Below are 16,079 nucleotides of genomic sequence, written 5' to 3' on the forward strand. Positions count from 1 at the left end.
CTTGACCTTGATCTTAACCTTCATGGTGACAGAGCCAGCCAGTCCACTAAACTGGAGGTTCTCCTCATTCTGAAGGCAAATGTGAAGTGGTGATTTGGACCATTATAGAAGAGAAATTTTGTCATAAAAAAAGAATTAAATTTAACACCTAAAGTTAAATAGTTGTAATTCATAACTGATAACGAAAGTATTAACTGCTGGTCACATTTATAGCTATTTTTTCATGTCACTAATCAAAAAGTGAAAATAGTGTTTCTAGTCTTAAAATATCTCTTCCTGGCTTGGAAAACAATTTGATTTGAGAGTCATATGCCCTAAACTAAATCTTTATTTCCTTGCTACCAATGTGGGACTGGATGGGGGCAGTTTTATGACTCATATTTTCCAAATTCTCTGAAAGCCATAGAAAGTGTTTCCTTCCAATGCTATTACGTGGTCTATTGTCAAAGTTTCCCTCATGGAAAAAAGTAGAATATGCTTGGAACATTAGAGAACAGTGGCATTGGGAAGCCCATTAAAAAGCTTCCATCCTCTCTCTGAGCAAATGGAGACCTGCAAAAACCCTGGAATTTGCCCAAAGTCATACACTTAGTCTTGGATTTCAGACTAGAACCCAGACTTCCTGTTCTGCACAACCATGAGTTCTTCCCTTCCCATTGCCCCTGAAAGGAATCCTGCTTTTCTCAGGATCTTGCACGTTGACTATGGTGAATGGGCTGGAAAAGAGCATAGCGAGACAGAGTAAAATTTAATGGGGCATATCGAGGCTGAGAAAGAGGAAAAAGAGTTATAGTTTTCCAAAAGACCTAAAAATAGCCCTGGGAATGGAGCGAATTTAGACATTATTGGAGAGTAAGTTACTATGGAATTTGCACTATATCTTTAAAAAATTAAACATATTTAGCCATATGTTAATGTCTATCCCTAAGGATTGAGAGATAACTAAATGAAAACATTGATCAGTTAAAAACCCTGCATTCTTGAAATGCCAAAGGAATGTCTTCCCCATTTGCTCTGAATGAATAAAGGGAAATTATGTTATAATTTTAGCAACTTAGATCTTTAAAATGTGTGTGATAATCCACAATGGTGAAGGACAAGCCTCTTATAAGCTGATCTTCAGTTCAGTTCAAGTCACTCAGTTGTGTCCTACTTTTTGCAACCTCATGGACTGCAGCACACCAGTCTTCCCTGTCCATCACCAACTCCCGGAGCTTACTCAAACTCATGTCCATTGAGTCAGTGATGCCATCCAACCATCTCATCCTCTGTCGTCCCCTTCTCCTCCTGCCTTCAATCTTTCCCAGCATCGGGGTCTTTTCCAATGAGTCAGTTCTTCACATCAGGTGGTCAAATTATTGGAGTTTCAGCTTCAGCATCAGTCCTTCCAATGAATATTCAGGGCTTATTTCCTTTAGGATAAGGATAAGGATTTCCTTTAGGATAGGATAAGGATTTCCTTTAGGGTAAGTTGATCTTACCCTCATAATTTATAAGCATTTAATAATAATGGAGAGGTTTATGGACTGAATTGATTTTCTCGAGTTCTCAATTTCCCAGACCAATCACTTTAGTTTTCTTCATGTAACCACCTGAACTTTCCTCAGAAACTTAGAATGAAGAACAATTCAACTGGTTTGGGTCTTGAGGAAATAACAATTGGTTTTCTTCTAAACTCAAGTGTTTGCTAATCCACTCAACCTATGATTTTGTATTAGGTAGAATGTGGTGCCTACGTGTTATGACTGGGGAACTGTTTGGGTAAGTTGATTTCTTTCTTGTGACCTTGGAGAAGTTAAGATACAGATTTACTTTTGGTTACTTTTTCAGGCCCCATTGAAACATACACACTTGAATAAGACAGCTACACAAGATGAAACACCAAATGCATGGGTAGTTGGGAAGGCTTAGATCAGAAATGGAAGCCATACCCTGCTGATGCTGATTCATGATCCCAGGACACAGCCATATCCGGGTAGGCAGACAAGCCCATTCCCTTCAGGAACTAGAATAATGGAAAGGCTTGGATCTGGGCAGAAAGGTTCTACTCAAGCTCTGCCATAGGTATATTGTTACATCCCAGAAAGACTGCCCATTGAAACACCTTAATAACATCTGTTTTAATGTATCAACAAGTACCCAGCCACCACTTGCTGAAGGACAATAGTTCATGTGAAAATGACATCGTATGCCAACAAATCAAAGTTTTCCCTGAACTCTTCACTATATTTATGAAATATTTTGGTAGATTCGACCAGAAATCTATGAAAACATGGGTAAATTCTTCAACTTAAATATGAATGTAGTTCCAAATTTCTCATTGATTAAAGACATGTTAATGCCATCTTCTCACATGGTAGACAGAACATTTAAAATTTGGTGACCAGGGTGGGCATGGACATGCATGCACCAAGGAAGGATTTGCTGCCTCAGCTGTCAGTCTTCTCCAAGACTGCCTCAGCTGCAGAGTCCCTTTGCCCAAGGGTATGCTTTTCCAGGGGTGGCTTTCACATCCAGTGACTAATGTAGGTGGAGTCATAAGAGCCTGGCTATATTACTCTGATGAAAGACAACTCTAGCCAGAGCTGTCCAACTGGGTTGGCTGAGGCATGTCAGCTCTACTTCTCTTTCTGGCCAGGCATGCTTCTCTCTTTGTGTTTGTGATGATCCCTAATAAATACCTTGCATCACAAGCTTCATCTCAGCCTCTGAGTCTTGGGAACCAAACCTGCAACAATAACTGCTACACATTTTATTGGCCTGGAAAAGGAAGCAAGTGCATCTAAGCCATCTTGTCTTCTGAAGTGGCCCATAATATTTAGGGTTCAATCAATATTTCTACTTCCTCTAAATGCACAGCTTCAACGTATGTACCAATATCTAAGTGCTGGAGATACTGAGGTGAAAAAGCCATAGCCTTGATTTTCATACGTGTACAACCTAGAGAGGGTGAGAGATGACTATAATAAGTTCACTGGTGACACATAGAGATAATCCACAAGCAGATGCTCTTGTGTGCTTGGTTTTAAGGAGGCCGTTTTTAAACCAAGGGGCTATGACTTTCAATAATAACATTATAATGGTACAACACTTGCACAGATGGTATCTCATCCTTATGAGGTAAATTAATTACTACAAAAATCTCCTGGATAAGAAAGCAGAGGTTCTTTGCAATTCTGTAACACCTTTTTTTTTTTTTTTTCTGAAACTTGAAAACAGAAGACAATGACCACCAAACCATCTTGTGTTGGCATCTCTCAGTTCTCATTAGCAAACTTCCATCCCAGAATGTAAAGAGCTTGTTGACACAAAGCATGAGGGGTTTGATTCAATAGAACTTTAGAGAATATGCTATTTGAATATAAGCTTCTGCAGAAAATAAATATATTTCAAATTATATATGAAACCAAAGCTGAGCTTGTGAGTTTAAAATCCTGTCATATTTGGCTGTAATCTTTTGAATAGCTTCAATATTTTCATGTTATGTGTACATGTTAAACTGAATGTTTTATTTTAAAATCGTTGAGAGTTGGACATGGCTCCCTTAGTGCAGTCTGACTTGTGTGGCCTGTCATTGTCATCATCATTGTTGCTGTCATCATTTTTAAACTTGATTAGCGGAGCATAATGAAGCAGACATTGAGCTTAGCACTTTCTCTGCTTTATCTCATTTAATCCTTCCAACAGACTGTGAGGTTAATATTACCCTCACTTTACAGATAGTACGAGTAAGTTCTTATGGTTTCTAATCATTCAGACTTTCTTTGGTATCTGAGAATTCTTCATTATCTTCAAAACAATCACTAAAGTTAATATTGCCATCATCATCACAAAGTGTATTAAAGTAACTGTCCATGCATATGTGCAGTGGAAAAAAAATTTAAAGAGGTAAAGATCTTTCCTGGTAAGAGCTGATATTCTAAACCCTGCGTTTGGTTTTAAATAACTAAATTCTTAACAATGTATCCTCTTCAATTTTGGTCAACACCAGCAGTGTTTTCCCCATAATCCTAGCGTCCAATTATTTCCTCTTCGCATTGGGACAGTCTCCTTCACATGCCCTTATTAAATTGCACAACTTCATTAGTGATTCATGACTTTTTAGGTAATTGTCATTGGAAGAAGCTCTCAGAAACCATAATACTAACAGAATAATTGGTCTGATAAAGGTACATGCAGGGCACGTCATCCCGCTGTCTCACTCTACAGAACAGGGTTCCTCAACTCCCCATCCTTCCCCCTCACACCCCTCCCTCTGGCCACAGAGCAGGAGGTGAGCCATGGGCCAGGGAGTAAAGCTTCGTTTGTATTTATAGCTGCTCCTCATGGCTGTTATTGCTTGAGCTCCATCTCCTGTCAGATCAGCGGCAGCATTAGATTCTCAAAGGAGCTCAAACCCTAAGTGAACTGTGCATGCGAGGGATCTAGGTTGCATGCTCCTTATAAGAATCTTTCAGAAACCACCCTTCTACCGCTCCCCCCAACCGCCTGGTCCATGGAAAAATTGTCTTCCATGAAATCAGTCCCTGGTGCCAAAAGGTTGGGGACCACTGTTATTTATAGAGGTTTCTGATCCTGTGTCTCCTGACGTTTCAACCAAGGCTCACGCCATTGGCCAATGCTAAATCCTTGATTCTTCTTGCATGGCAGGTTTCCATGATCCATGCAAATGAATTCTTCATTCTTGTTGTTGAAACCAATATTCTAAGACTTTCTTTAACCGTTTGGCCACTTTTACTCACTAACTCAGAGTGCTCGTTGTATGTTAAGGTCATGAACTCTGAGGCAAGACTGCCTTACATCCCTGTTCTGCTGTTTACTAGCCATGTGACTTCTGGGCAAGCTTTTCCGTCTTTCTGTGCCTTGGATTTCATATCTGTAAGGTAAGATCAGTCTGTGAATAGAATTCATGGTTCTATTATGACAATTAAGTACGTTAATACATGATGTGTAGAAACCCAGAACAATACCTGGCACTGAGCAGCACTCATGAGTATTAGCAACCATTTGCATTATGCATTCAGAGTTAGAACAAGTTGCAGCTTCTCAAATAGAGCTTTGCCTAAGCTGAATGGTATTCTTATCCATATGTTTCCCCAGAAGAATTTATGCATTCCTAAGACTTTCTGTTATATTACTATACAATAAAAAGTTTTCATTTTAAGATTATAATACTAAATTGGTAGAAATAAATCAAAGCTGGTTTCTATTTTATAGCTTAATTTTTAGTTTGCGTATTCTGCTTTAAAATTACATTCACTCAAGTGGCAGAAGACACTTATTAGATCATTTTATTTGCCCTCCTCCTTGCATGAATCAGGCTTAGATGAAAACAATGTGTAAGCTTTTTAATATTTTTCTGGGAAATTAGTTTATTCTGAAGTAATGTACAGCCTTTTCTTCCTCCCATCATTCAGTTATTCTCAAAAGCCCTGTCTTCTCTCCTTCTGCTTCACACCCCACCCTTTAATAACAGCTTACAGCTGTGAGTTAATGAGCCTATTTTGAGGTATGTCTTGACTAGTGGCCTGCTGGAAGAACTTTATGAAGGCAACATTTTTGGTTACGTTTAAATTCAAAGACACCAGAGAGTCAGGGACTATATGTTCCACCACAAGGAAGGGAGGATTATAGTAAATAGTACAAATTAATGCATTTAAATCATTTATGCCTTACATTAATTTCTACTTTACCAGAATAGTACAACTATGGATGAGTATAATTTATATAATCTGCCCCAAACAGTGCAATTATTGATTAGCACAGTTTAATATACCTGTCAATTATTTGTTACATTAAATTCTATTTTGCCAAAACAGTAGTCTGTACCCTTAGCCAGAAGCCTTTGTTGCAAATCTTGGATTTCAACAAAGAGTAGAATATCTAATTCAAATTGGAAGATTATAATTCTACATGATTAAAGCTGTAATCTGAGCCACATAAATCATTTTTAACCCTATAGTAGCAACACTAAAATTTTTTTAAACAGGTAAAATTAATTTTAACAACCTATTTTACTCAATCCAATCTATCCCAAATATTGTTTCAACATGTAATCAATAAGAAAAGTTATCACTAAGATCGTTCACATTCTTTTTGTCATATCAAGTCTTTGAAATCTGGTGCTTATTTTGCATTCACAGTGCATGTCAATTCCAGCCATATATTATTTTTGAAATATATGTACTGAAATCTTTGTGTAAAAAGGGAGCAAACGTAGTGGACAAGTCTAAGAATAAGAGCAAAGAGTTGAGGGAACAAAAAAGAGGTTGAACTGGTTTAGTAACAGTTCAAAAGCAACAGTAACACAAGCAACAGTTACTTGGAGATTTTGGAGACTTTACTGTCCACATGGCCTTGCTCAATAATATCTAGGAGTCAGGAAATCCAAATGCCCTCCTGGCTCCACCACCAACCGGCTGTGTGATCCAGAGAGCATCACTTATGCTTTCTACTACTCAGTTTTGTAGACCAGATTAGGAAGATCTCTTCCCATATCATGAATATTCTACACACACACCCCCACACACACACACAGCCCTGCTCTAACACTTAACTATTCTTAAGATAAAGTTTCTGCTGTACTTTCACCACAAAGAAACCTTGTACTTTTACTTATTGAGTTTCTCATGTTTCCTTTTCTTCTTTTCAAGAGCTGTACATGGGTGATATTTTATATAAGTGATTAAAAATAGAAATAAGCTCATTGCTTTGACCAATCTTAGAACAGAATGAATTGCTGATAATGCATCATTCATTTTGAGAACTTTTTTTTAAAAGGTTAAATATGTTATCAATATATTTCACAAAAATGTATTATATTTTCATGATCTTTTCCTCATAGCTCACTCTTCCTCTCTTCCCTTCTAACAAAGGCAGCAAGCAGCAGATGGATGGGAAGGGAGTGGGGTCGTTCAGTGGTGGGTGGGTGGGTCGGTCATCCCTTTGCTTTTGTGTATTGAGTCGCTGGCTATATGCCAGGGGTACTTGAACAAAAACAAGAGCAGAGCGATACAGGCTTTTAGGCAGAGTGCTCATTCATAATTAAGTTGCTTAGTTGCAGGGCCATCAAAGGAAGACTTCAAATACCCTGACAGCAAAGCCACCTGTGCTAAAAGCAGAAGCAAGATGGTGCAGGGGAAAGGTGCAACCGATGGCAGACACTCAAGAAGCACAGAGCTAAGAGGCCATTTTGAAAGACAAAAGCAAGAACCCGGGCTGTGTGTCAGAGGAACCTGGCAAGCATTGTTAGATCTGAGACTCAAAATCTATTGCTGGGGCTTGTGCTAATGCACAAGAATCTCAAACCTTTCTTTGTTCACTGTGTTGCCTTAAACGGGAGAGTCTGCTTTTAAAATAATAAGCTTGTGACATCATTCATGGGATATTTATGCTGCATCCAGTATTGGGCTGGACTAGATGGGTACACTGTCTAATTTAATCCTCTCAACAACTTGGTTGTTAGGTGCATTTTACAGACATGGAAACCAAAGCTTAGAGTGCTTGAGTGATTTGTCCTGAGTCTCACGACCAGTAAGGGGCAGAGGCAAACTAACCACAGGTCTCTGTCTGCACGCGCGTGTGCTCAGTTGCTTCAGTCCTGTCCGACTCTGTGTGACCCTCTGGACTGTAGCCCACCAGGCTCCTCTGTCCACGGGATTCTCCAGGCAAGAATACTGGAGTGGGTTGCCATGCCCTCCTCCAGGGGACCTTCCTGACTTAAGGATCGAGTCTACGTCTCTTTCGACTCCTCCATTGTCAGGCAGGTTCTTTACCACTAACGCCACCTGGGAAGCCCTAGATCTCTATCTACTAAGCTTAAAATTCTTTTTCTTTTTGCTGCATCCACTCTCTGTCCCCACACCTGCCAAGGTTTGACCGTCAGAAGTCACATTTCCATTGGATGACTGTATCAGAGGGTCAATCTATTGTAAAATCCTCCTACCACCCAAGTCTTTTAAAGACCAGCTCTTATTTCTAATAGGTCCTTAGTAACTTTTAGGGAATCTGGGGACTCTAGCTTACTACTGGGGCCCTGGAAACTTTCCAAAGAAACTTTAAGTCAGACTTTCCTTGCCTTTGAACCCAAAGGATTTGGGTACAACTCAGCTGGGTTTAACATAACAGAAAGTTTCTGGGATCATTTTCTTTTGCTCCCCAAAATGATATAAAATGGAGGTATGGGACCAGGTTACATCATCATCTCAAAACGCAGGGCCACACTGATGGTAAAAAAGGAGAGGTCCCTAAAGATAATCTAGTGGAGCAACCTTGCTTTATGCCTAACAAGATCAGAGAGGTTAAAGCCACAAACCTAGCAAACAGCAAAGCAGACCTGGAGCCCCATCTCTCCTACCAGGCTAATGGCTATTTCATAACCGCTCAGTCCCCCGCCCCTCAACCACCTCCCTCCCACCAATGGCCAAGTTCAGACTAGACCCACTGGCAGTTTGAGCTAAGGAGTAACAGGTCCCTACAATACAGCAAGCCAGTACAGCTTTTGATAAACACGACCTACTTTTGGGAAGGGGAGAGATGGATAAATTAGGAGTTTGGGATTAGCAGGTACACACTGCTATATATAAAATAGATAAACAACAAAGACTTACTGTTTAGCATGGAGAACTCTACTCAATATCTTATAATAACCTATAAGGGAAGAGAATGTAAAAAAAAATTAATGTATGTGTTTATACATATAGGTATAACTGAACCACTTTGTTGTACACCTGAAACACAACATTGTAAATCAATATTTCTATAAAAAATTTTTTAAAGGCCTACTCTTTCAAACAGGCAAGCACTACAGACAACATGTACCTCTCCAGAAATATAACCATCTCAGACACACAGCATGTGATACTGGCCCACTGCTTCATTCTCGGGAGGCAAAAATTTTTAGTGTCAATACTCCAAAGCATTCAGTTCAGTTCAGTCACTCAGTCGTGTCCAATTCTTTGCAACCCCATGAATCACAGCACGCCAGGCCTCCCTGTCCATCACCAACTTTCGGAGTTCACTCAAACTCATGTCCACCTACTCGGTGATGCCATCCAGGCATCTCATCCTCTGTCTTCCCCTTCTCCTCCTGCCCCCAATCCCTCCCAGAATCAGGGTCTTTTCCAATGAGTCAACTCTTCACATCAGGTGGCCAAAGTATTGGAGTTTCAGCTTCAGCATCAGTCCTTCCAACGAACACTCAGAACTGATCTCTTTCAGGATGGACTGGTTGGATCTCCTTGCAGTCCAAGGGATTCTCAAGAGTCTTCTCCAACACCACAGTTCAAAAGCATAAAGTCTTTGGCACTCAGCTTTCTTTACAGTCCAACTCTCACATCCATACATGACCACTGGAAAAACCATAGCCTTGACTAGAAGGACCTTTGTTGGCAAAGTAATATCTCTGCTTTTCAATATGCTATCTAGGTTGGTCTTAACTTTCCTTCCAAGGAGGAGTAAGCGTCTTTTAACTTCATGGCTGCAATCACCATCTGCAGTGATTTTGGAACCCAAAAAAATACACAATAAACACTATTTCAGGCAACATATCTTACACTGGCAAGACATTTGGAATGTAGCCTTTAGATGGTGCTAATGTTCTACTTTTAACACAGAGTCTGCAAGAACTCTGTGCTCAGCATCAAGGAGGTAGAAAGGACCTTGAGAAGCTAGCTATATTTCAAACCTCCTGTTCCAAGCCCTGGGAACACACCGGCAAACAGGTTTGGAGCTATCTTGGTAAAAATACATTTCAGAGGCGTTCATTGCTATAGCTAGGTTCTGGTTGTGCTGAATGTATCTTACCGGGTGGCTCAGATAGTAAAGAATCACCTATAATGCAGGAGACCCAGGTTCACATTAGTGGGTCAGGAAGCTCCCCCAGAGAAGGGAATGGCTAGCCACTCGTGTTCTTGGCGCTTCCCTGGTGGCTCAGACAGCAAAGAATCTGCCTATAATGCAGGAGACCTGAGCTTGATCCCTGGATTGGGAAAATTCCCTGGAGAAGGAAATGGCTACTCACTCCAGTATTCTTGCCTGGGGAAATTCCATGGACAGAGGAGCCTGGTGGGCTACAGTCCATGTGGTCGCAGAGTCAGACACGACTGATAGACTAACAATTTTGCTTTCACTTTTCACTCTGGGTAGATCTCATGCAATTCATGCCATCAGTCAATACTTTAAATATGAATATACATCCTCAGAATTCAGATCCATCTGTGCCTTTGTGCACTGAGTAGAACTTGTGGCTATCTTGGTTCCTAATGTCTGATTGTGTCACCAGATTTGTGTAATGGAGCCATTCATTTTGTGAGACAGTTTTCTTTGGGAAAGACTCATTCATTCACTTATGAAAGAATTGGTGAAATCTACCATCATTCATTTTTTTTTCTGCCTCTGAAAAGAGTGGTGGGGTGGGGGAAACACATCACACCATAGCAACCTTTCTATGGCGGGCTTTTATGTCTAATTTCTCTTTTTCACACACTGTGAGTTCCTGAGACTCCATTCGTCTCGCAGTCCTGCCAAAAGAGACAATGCTTTGCTGTCTAGTTTTTCTTTGCCAATGCAGTAAGTGACAGGCTGTGTCACAGTCTTATTGAGAAGCCTTTGACATTGTTGAGATTTTTATGCACAGAAGAAAATTACTCCTTGTGCATTTCCATGGACAGCTCTGCATATGTAGGAGCTGACAGAGGTTCCCAAAGTAAGACATCACACTTAATATATACACTTGTGAGTGTGTTTGTGTGTGTGTACGTGTGTTTATATCTGCCCTGAGTGGAAGAGAAAGAACAACTACAGAGCAAAGAAGGGTAGAGATTAGGAAAGAGGTGAAGTTCCCACCCAGATTATCTACTGAGAAAAAGCTGGGAGAGTCATGATACCATCATTCTGATGTCTGAAATGGTGTTATAGTGGAAAAACATGTTTGTCCAGAAAGATCACAGAAGGGACAGAATTAGATCGAAAGAGATGGAAATCTTTGGGAGACATGATTCAACTCAGTTTCAGCAAGAACTTTTTGTTGTTGTTGTTGTTCTTAAAATTAAAACAACAACAACTCTAGGATCCAGGTGAGCACTGGCCCGTGGGTGGGTTGGGAAGGCCACTGCTTCTGCCTTCCTGCTTCCACCTTGGAGTATATAAACTGGTCAACCACTTGTAAAAGAATGAAACTAGAACACTTTCTAACACCATATACAAAAATAAACTCAAAATGGATTAAAGATCTAAATGTAAGACCAGAAATTATAAAGCTCCTAGAGGAGAACATAGGCAAAACACTCTCCGACATAAATCACAGCAGGATCCTCTATGACCTACCTCCCAGAATACTGGAAATAAAAGCAAACATAAACAAATGGGACCTAATTAAAAGCTTCTGCACAACAAAGGAAACTATAAGCAAGGTGAAAAGACAACCTTCACAATGGGAGAAAATAATAGCAAATGAAGCAACTGACAAAAAACTAATCTCAAAAATATACAAGCAACTCCTGCAGTTCAATTCCAGAAAAATAAACGATCCAATCAAAAAATGGGCCAAAGAACTAAATAGACATTTCTCCAAAGAAGACATACAGATGGCTAACAAACACATGAAGATGCTCAACATCACTCATTATCAGAGAAATGCAAATCAAAACCACAATGAGGTACCATTTCATGCCGGTCAGAATGGCTGTGATCCAAAAGTTTACAAGCAGTAAATGCTGGAGAGGGTGTGGAGAAAAAGGAAACCCTCTTACAGTGTTGGTGGGAATGCAAACTAGTACAGCCACTATGGAGAACAGTGTGGAGATTCCTTAAAAAACTGAAATAGAACTGCCTTATGACCCAGCAATCCCACTGCTGGGCATACACACCAAGGAAACCAGAAGTGAGAGACACGTGTACCCCAGTGTTCATTGCAGCACTGTTTATAATAGCCAGGACATGGAAGCAACCTAGATGTCCATCAGCAAAGGAATGGATAAGAAAGCTGTGGTACCATATACACAATGGAATATTACTCAGCCATTAAAAAGAATACATTTGAATCAGTTCTAATGAGGTGGATGAAACTGGAGCCTATTATACAGAGTGAAGTAAGCCAGAAAGAAAAACACCAATACAGTATGCTAACGCATATATATGGAATCTAGAAAGATGGTAATGATAACCCTGCATGCAAGACAGCAAAAGAGACACAGATGTATAGAACAGTCTTTTGGTCTCTGTGGGAGAGGGCGAGGGTGGGATGATTTGGGAGAATGGCATTGAAGCATGTATAATATCATATATGAAATAAATCGCCAGTCCAGGTTTGATGCATGATACTGGATGCTTGAGGCTGGTGCCCTGAGATGACCCAGAGGGATGGTACGGGGAGGGAGGTGGGAGGGGGGTTCAGGATGGGGAACACGTGTATACCTGTGGCAGATTCATCTTGATGTATGGCAAAACCAATACAATATTGTAAACTAATTAACCTCCAATTAAAATAAATAAATTTATATTTTAAAAAAAGAAAAAAAAGAAAGTAACAGAAATTCTAAAAAAAAAGAATTTAAGCCTTCAGTCAGAGTTTATGGTAGAGCTAAAGAAGAAGACAACCAACCAAGGATCATATGAAATTATAATTGGCTAATAATCCCAGGTGGCGTTAGTGGCAAAGAATCCGCCTACCAATCCAGGAGATGCATGGGATTCAGGTTCGATTCCTGTGCTGGGAAGATCCCTTGGAGTAGGAAGTGGCAACTCACTCCAGTATTCTTGCCTAGAGAATTCCATGGACAGAACAGCTTGGCGGGTTATAGTCTATGGAGTTGCAAAGAGTTGATATAAAGGCTTAGGCTGAGTATGTTGTGGAATGGGCTTCAAAAAACCCATATGACTTCTTTTCAACAGTTATTTTGGCCCTAATGTCATTGTTTCTAGCAAGTGCTATATTGTCTTGGAAATTGGCTAAGATGATTGGGAAAAGGAACAAAAGAAGAAACAAAAATATCAAAAAAATATTGCAAAAGGTAAATGATTGAAAAAACATTGAAGGCATGAACAGGCTCTGCAACCAGAGGAAAATCGTTTGGAAAATTATGCAGCTCTGTAAGGACCCAGTAAGGTTTCTTTTCAGATCTTATGATGGTATTTTTTAGTAAACAAAGTCTGAGCATATGGAAGAATCATGTTAGTTCTCACCTGTACTGTAGCAACTTTTCAGCTTCAGTATAGAAGTGGGTTGACAGTTACTCTAAATTGGCTCTTATTATGCCACAAATTATTTGTAACTGACTTAGTCATTTGCCTTTTTGCAACTTATGTATTAATACTAAAATGAAAATATCCTGTGGAGAAAAATGGCTTTAGATCATGAACTCTATTCAAATAATGGCTTAAAATGGGGCCCTGTTCTGGACAAAGGAGATTAAGAATGCAAAAATCAGAATTGGTCTGAGGTGAAAAGCAGGCTTTGGCTTAAAAGAGATAGGATGTATTAATTGCATCTTATCATTATCACTTATTTCCTCAAATAGAATCATTTCTGGCTTCTTCAAAGCAAAATAATATTATTTAATGAGTACTTCTATTTTCTGTATTTTTCTCATTTTAGCTTTTGTGATACTGGTAATTGTCAGACATTCTGCATTTTTCAAAATATAATTTTGTAAAGAATTCTCTTATTATCTTGACTGTGTAGAATACCACTTACTGGATATAATAATTTTTGTACTTGTGAACACCACCATTTTCTTAGAGATGATTTGAGTATAGTAACAATATGATTTAAAGCTTGTAGTAAAAATGCCAAACCTGTAGTACTTGAAACCAATTTATTCTCACTTGTGCTAAAAAGAAATGTGAAGTACTTGAAATTTTTCTCAGATAATTTGTTGATTATATAAATACCAGTTTTGCTTTACCTTTTTGATCAAACAGGTTCATGGTGAAAATTAAAATTTCAAATTTCCTTTAAGGAACTTTTAAAGAGTAACAGTTAAGTCACATTTCACAAATAATAAAGAAAGGCTTAACATTTGGAAAATTTTTGTTTGGCATAGTATTGATTGGATGAAAAAGATGTACATTATGTCAAAAGGAGACTATAATTAGAAATAAAGAGTTAAAGGATAGTTCCTTCATTAAGTAGCATAGCTGGAACTTTTTACTCTAACATGGCTTTTAAAAATGCATGGTTAATAATTTCAGTTGTCATCAATAGTTAAAAACTTATTAATTCTTTCCTCACTTCTGATAATGAATTTTAAATTACAAAAAAACTGTCCAATAGCTTTAATTTAAAAATGAAACTAGATACTAAAATAAATTTGATATATTTTTATTTTTTAAAAAATCTCTAGCTTACCAAAGAGTTGCAAGAATAGTACAAAGAGCACTCATATGTTGTTGATCTAGATTCCTCAGTTGTTAATATTTTGCCATATTTGCTCTCTATCTCTGTCTTGTCTCTCTCTTTCTCATTCTTTCTCATATGTGTTTTCCCCTGACTCATTTGAATGTAAATGACATGTAAATATCCTTATATTCCTAAATATTTCATCATGCATTTCATAATAATGACATTCTCTTACATAACTTGGGGCTTCCCTGGCGGCTCAGACATAAAGAATCTGCTGCAATGAGGTAGACCTGGGTTTGATCCCTGGTTTGGGAAAATCTCCTGCAGAAGGGAATGGCAACACACTCCAGTATTCTTGCCTGGAAAATCCCATGGACAGAGGAGCCTGGTGGGCTATAGTCCACAGGGTCACAAAGAGTCAGACGTGACTGAGGAACTAACACTTTCACTATTTTATATAACTTGAGTAAAATTATATACTCCATACTCAAATTTCAGCAATTATTTGAATGGTATGCTTTGTAACTATTTTTTCCTTCTGATTCCAAGATCCACTAGGATACATTTCTGGTGATGCTAACAAGTAAGAGCTTTTTAAGATTTTGGATTTTCAGAAGTGAAAGGGTCTGTATCATATATCAATTTTCAAATATCAGCTTGGCAAGTATATCCTATTGTGCTTACCAGTATGGCAGAATAAAAGATTTAAATAAACTCAACAACCCCATCCCTTTGTGATTAAGGCTTTCTGTGTCCTGTGTATGAAATCTGTCTGCTCCAAAGTGGTGAAAATATCCTCTTAGGCCTTCTTATGGAATCTTTTGTAGTCCTAGGTTTTACCTTTAAATTTATAATACACCCCAAAATAATTTTGTGTGTGTCTGAATGGAGTGAGGTAGAAGTCAAGTTTCTCTTTGTTTTCTTTTTTTTTAATTTAATTTAATTTAATTTAATTTATTTTTTTAAGAGTATGGGATTTGTAAAGTTGTTTTTTTTTTTCTTTCATTTTTACTTTATTTTACAATACTGTATTGGTTTTGCCATACACTGACATGAATCCACCACGGGTGTACGTGCGTTCCCAAACATGAACCCCCCTCCCACCTCCCTCCCCATAACATCTCTCTGGGTCACAACTGGCCCAGTTCCATTTCTTTAGAATATTATTATCATGCTAATCATCATATCTTTCATAGATGAAGGGATTTGGCCAAAAGGTTGCACTCAAATGAAAGACTGGACAGAGAGGACATTACATTGGGAAGGGGTGGTCATATGAGGGGCAGAGGGCTTGCATTGTCTTGCCTCAAACATCAGTAGTTGGGATTAGTCCTGGGGGTCTGAAGGGTCACTTGTGGTCTTCTTGTTGAATTGCAGAAGACAAGAGACTTGCTCATTGCTTTAAAAAACACCTATTAGGGACCACCACTCTGGGGAATTTGTTCCTGTCCAGGAAAGAACACAGAAATTAACACATAGGTGGGAATTCTTATTTCTTATTTATTTATTTATTGCCTCACTGCACAGCACATGGTATCTTAGTTCCCTAACCAACCAGGGATCAGACCCTCACTGCCTGCTTTGGAGGCTGAAGTCTTAACCACTGGATCTCTATGGAAGTCCCCATAGGTGGGAATTCTAATTTTAGTTGCAAAATACAGAATACCATATGTGTTTGTTTCAGAGGGGGCTTGGTTGGAAGAGACATTCAAGCTGAGACTTGAAGGAAGGGAACAAA

At 38.9% G+C, this 16,079-nt stretch overlaps 1 pseudogene; it reads left to right on the forward strand.

Moving 5' to 3' along the window:
* Positions 1–12,803: 12,803 nt before the first annotated feature.
* On the forward strand, positions 12,804–13,033 carry LOC138071822 (small integral membrane protein 15-like; annotated as a pseudogene).
* Positions 13,034–16,079: the final 3,046 nt, after the last annotated feature.

This window comes from Capricornis sumatraensis, chromosome X (assembly GCF_032405125.1).
Source record: "Capricornis sumatraensis isolate serow.1 chromosome X, serow.2, whole genome shotgun sequence".
In the NCBI taxonomy this organism is placed as follows: domain Eukaryota; kingdom Metazoa; phylum Chordata; class Mammalia; order Artiodactyla; family Bovidae; genus Capricornis; species Capricornis sumatraensis.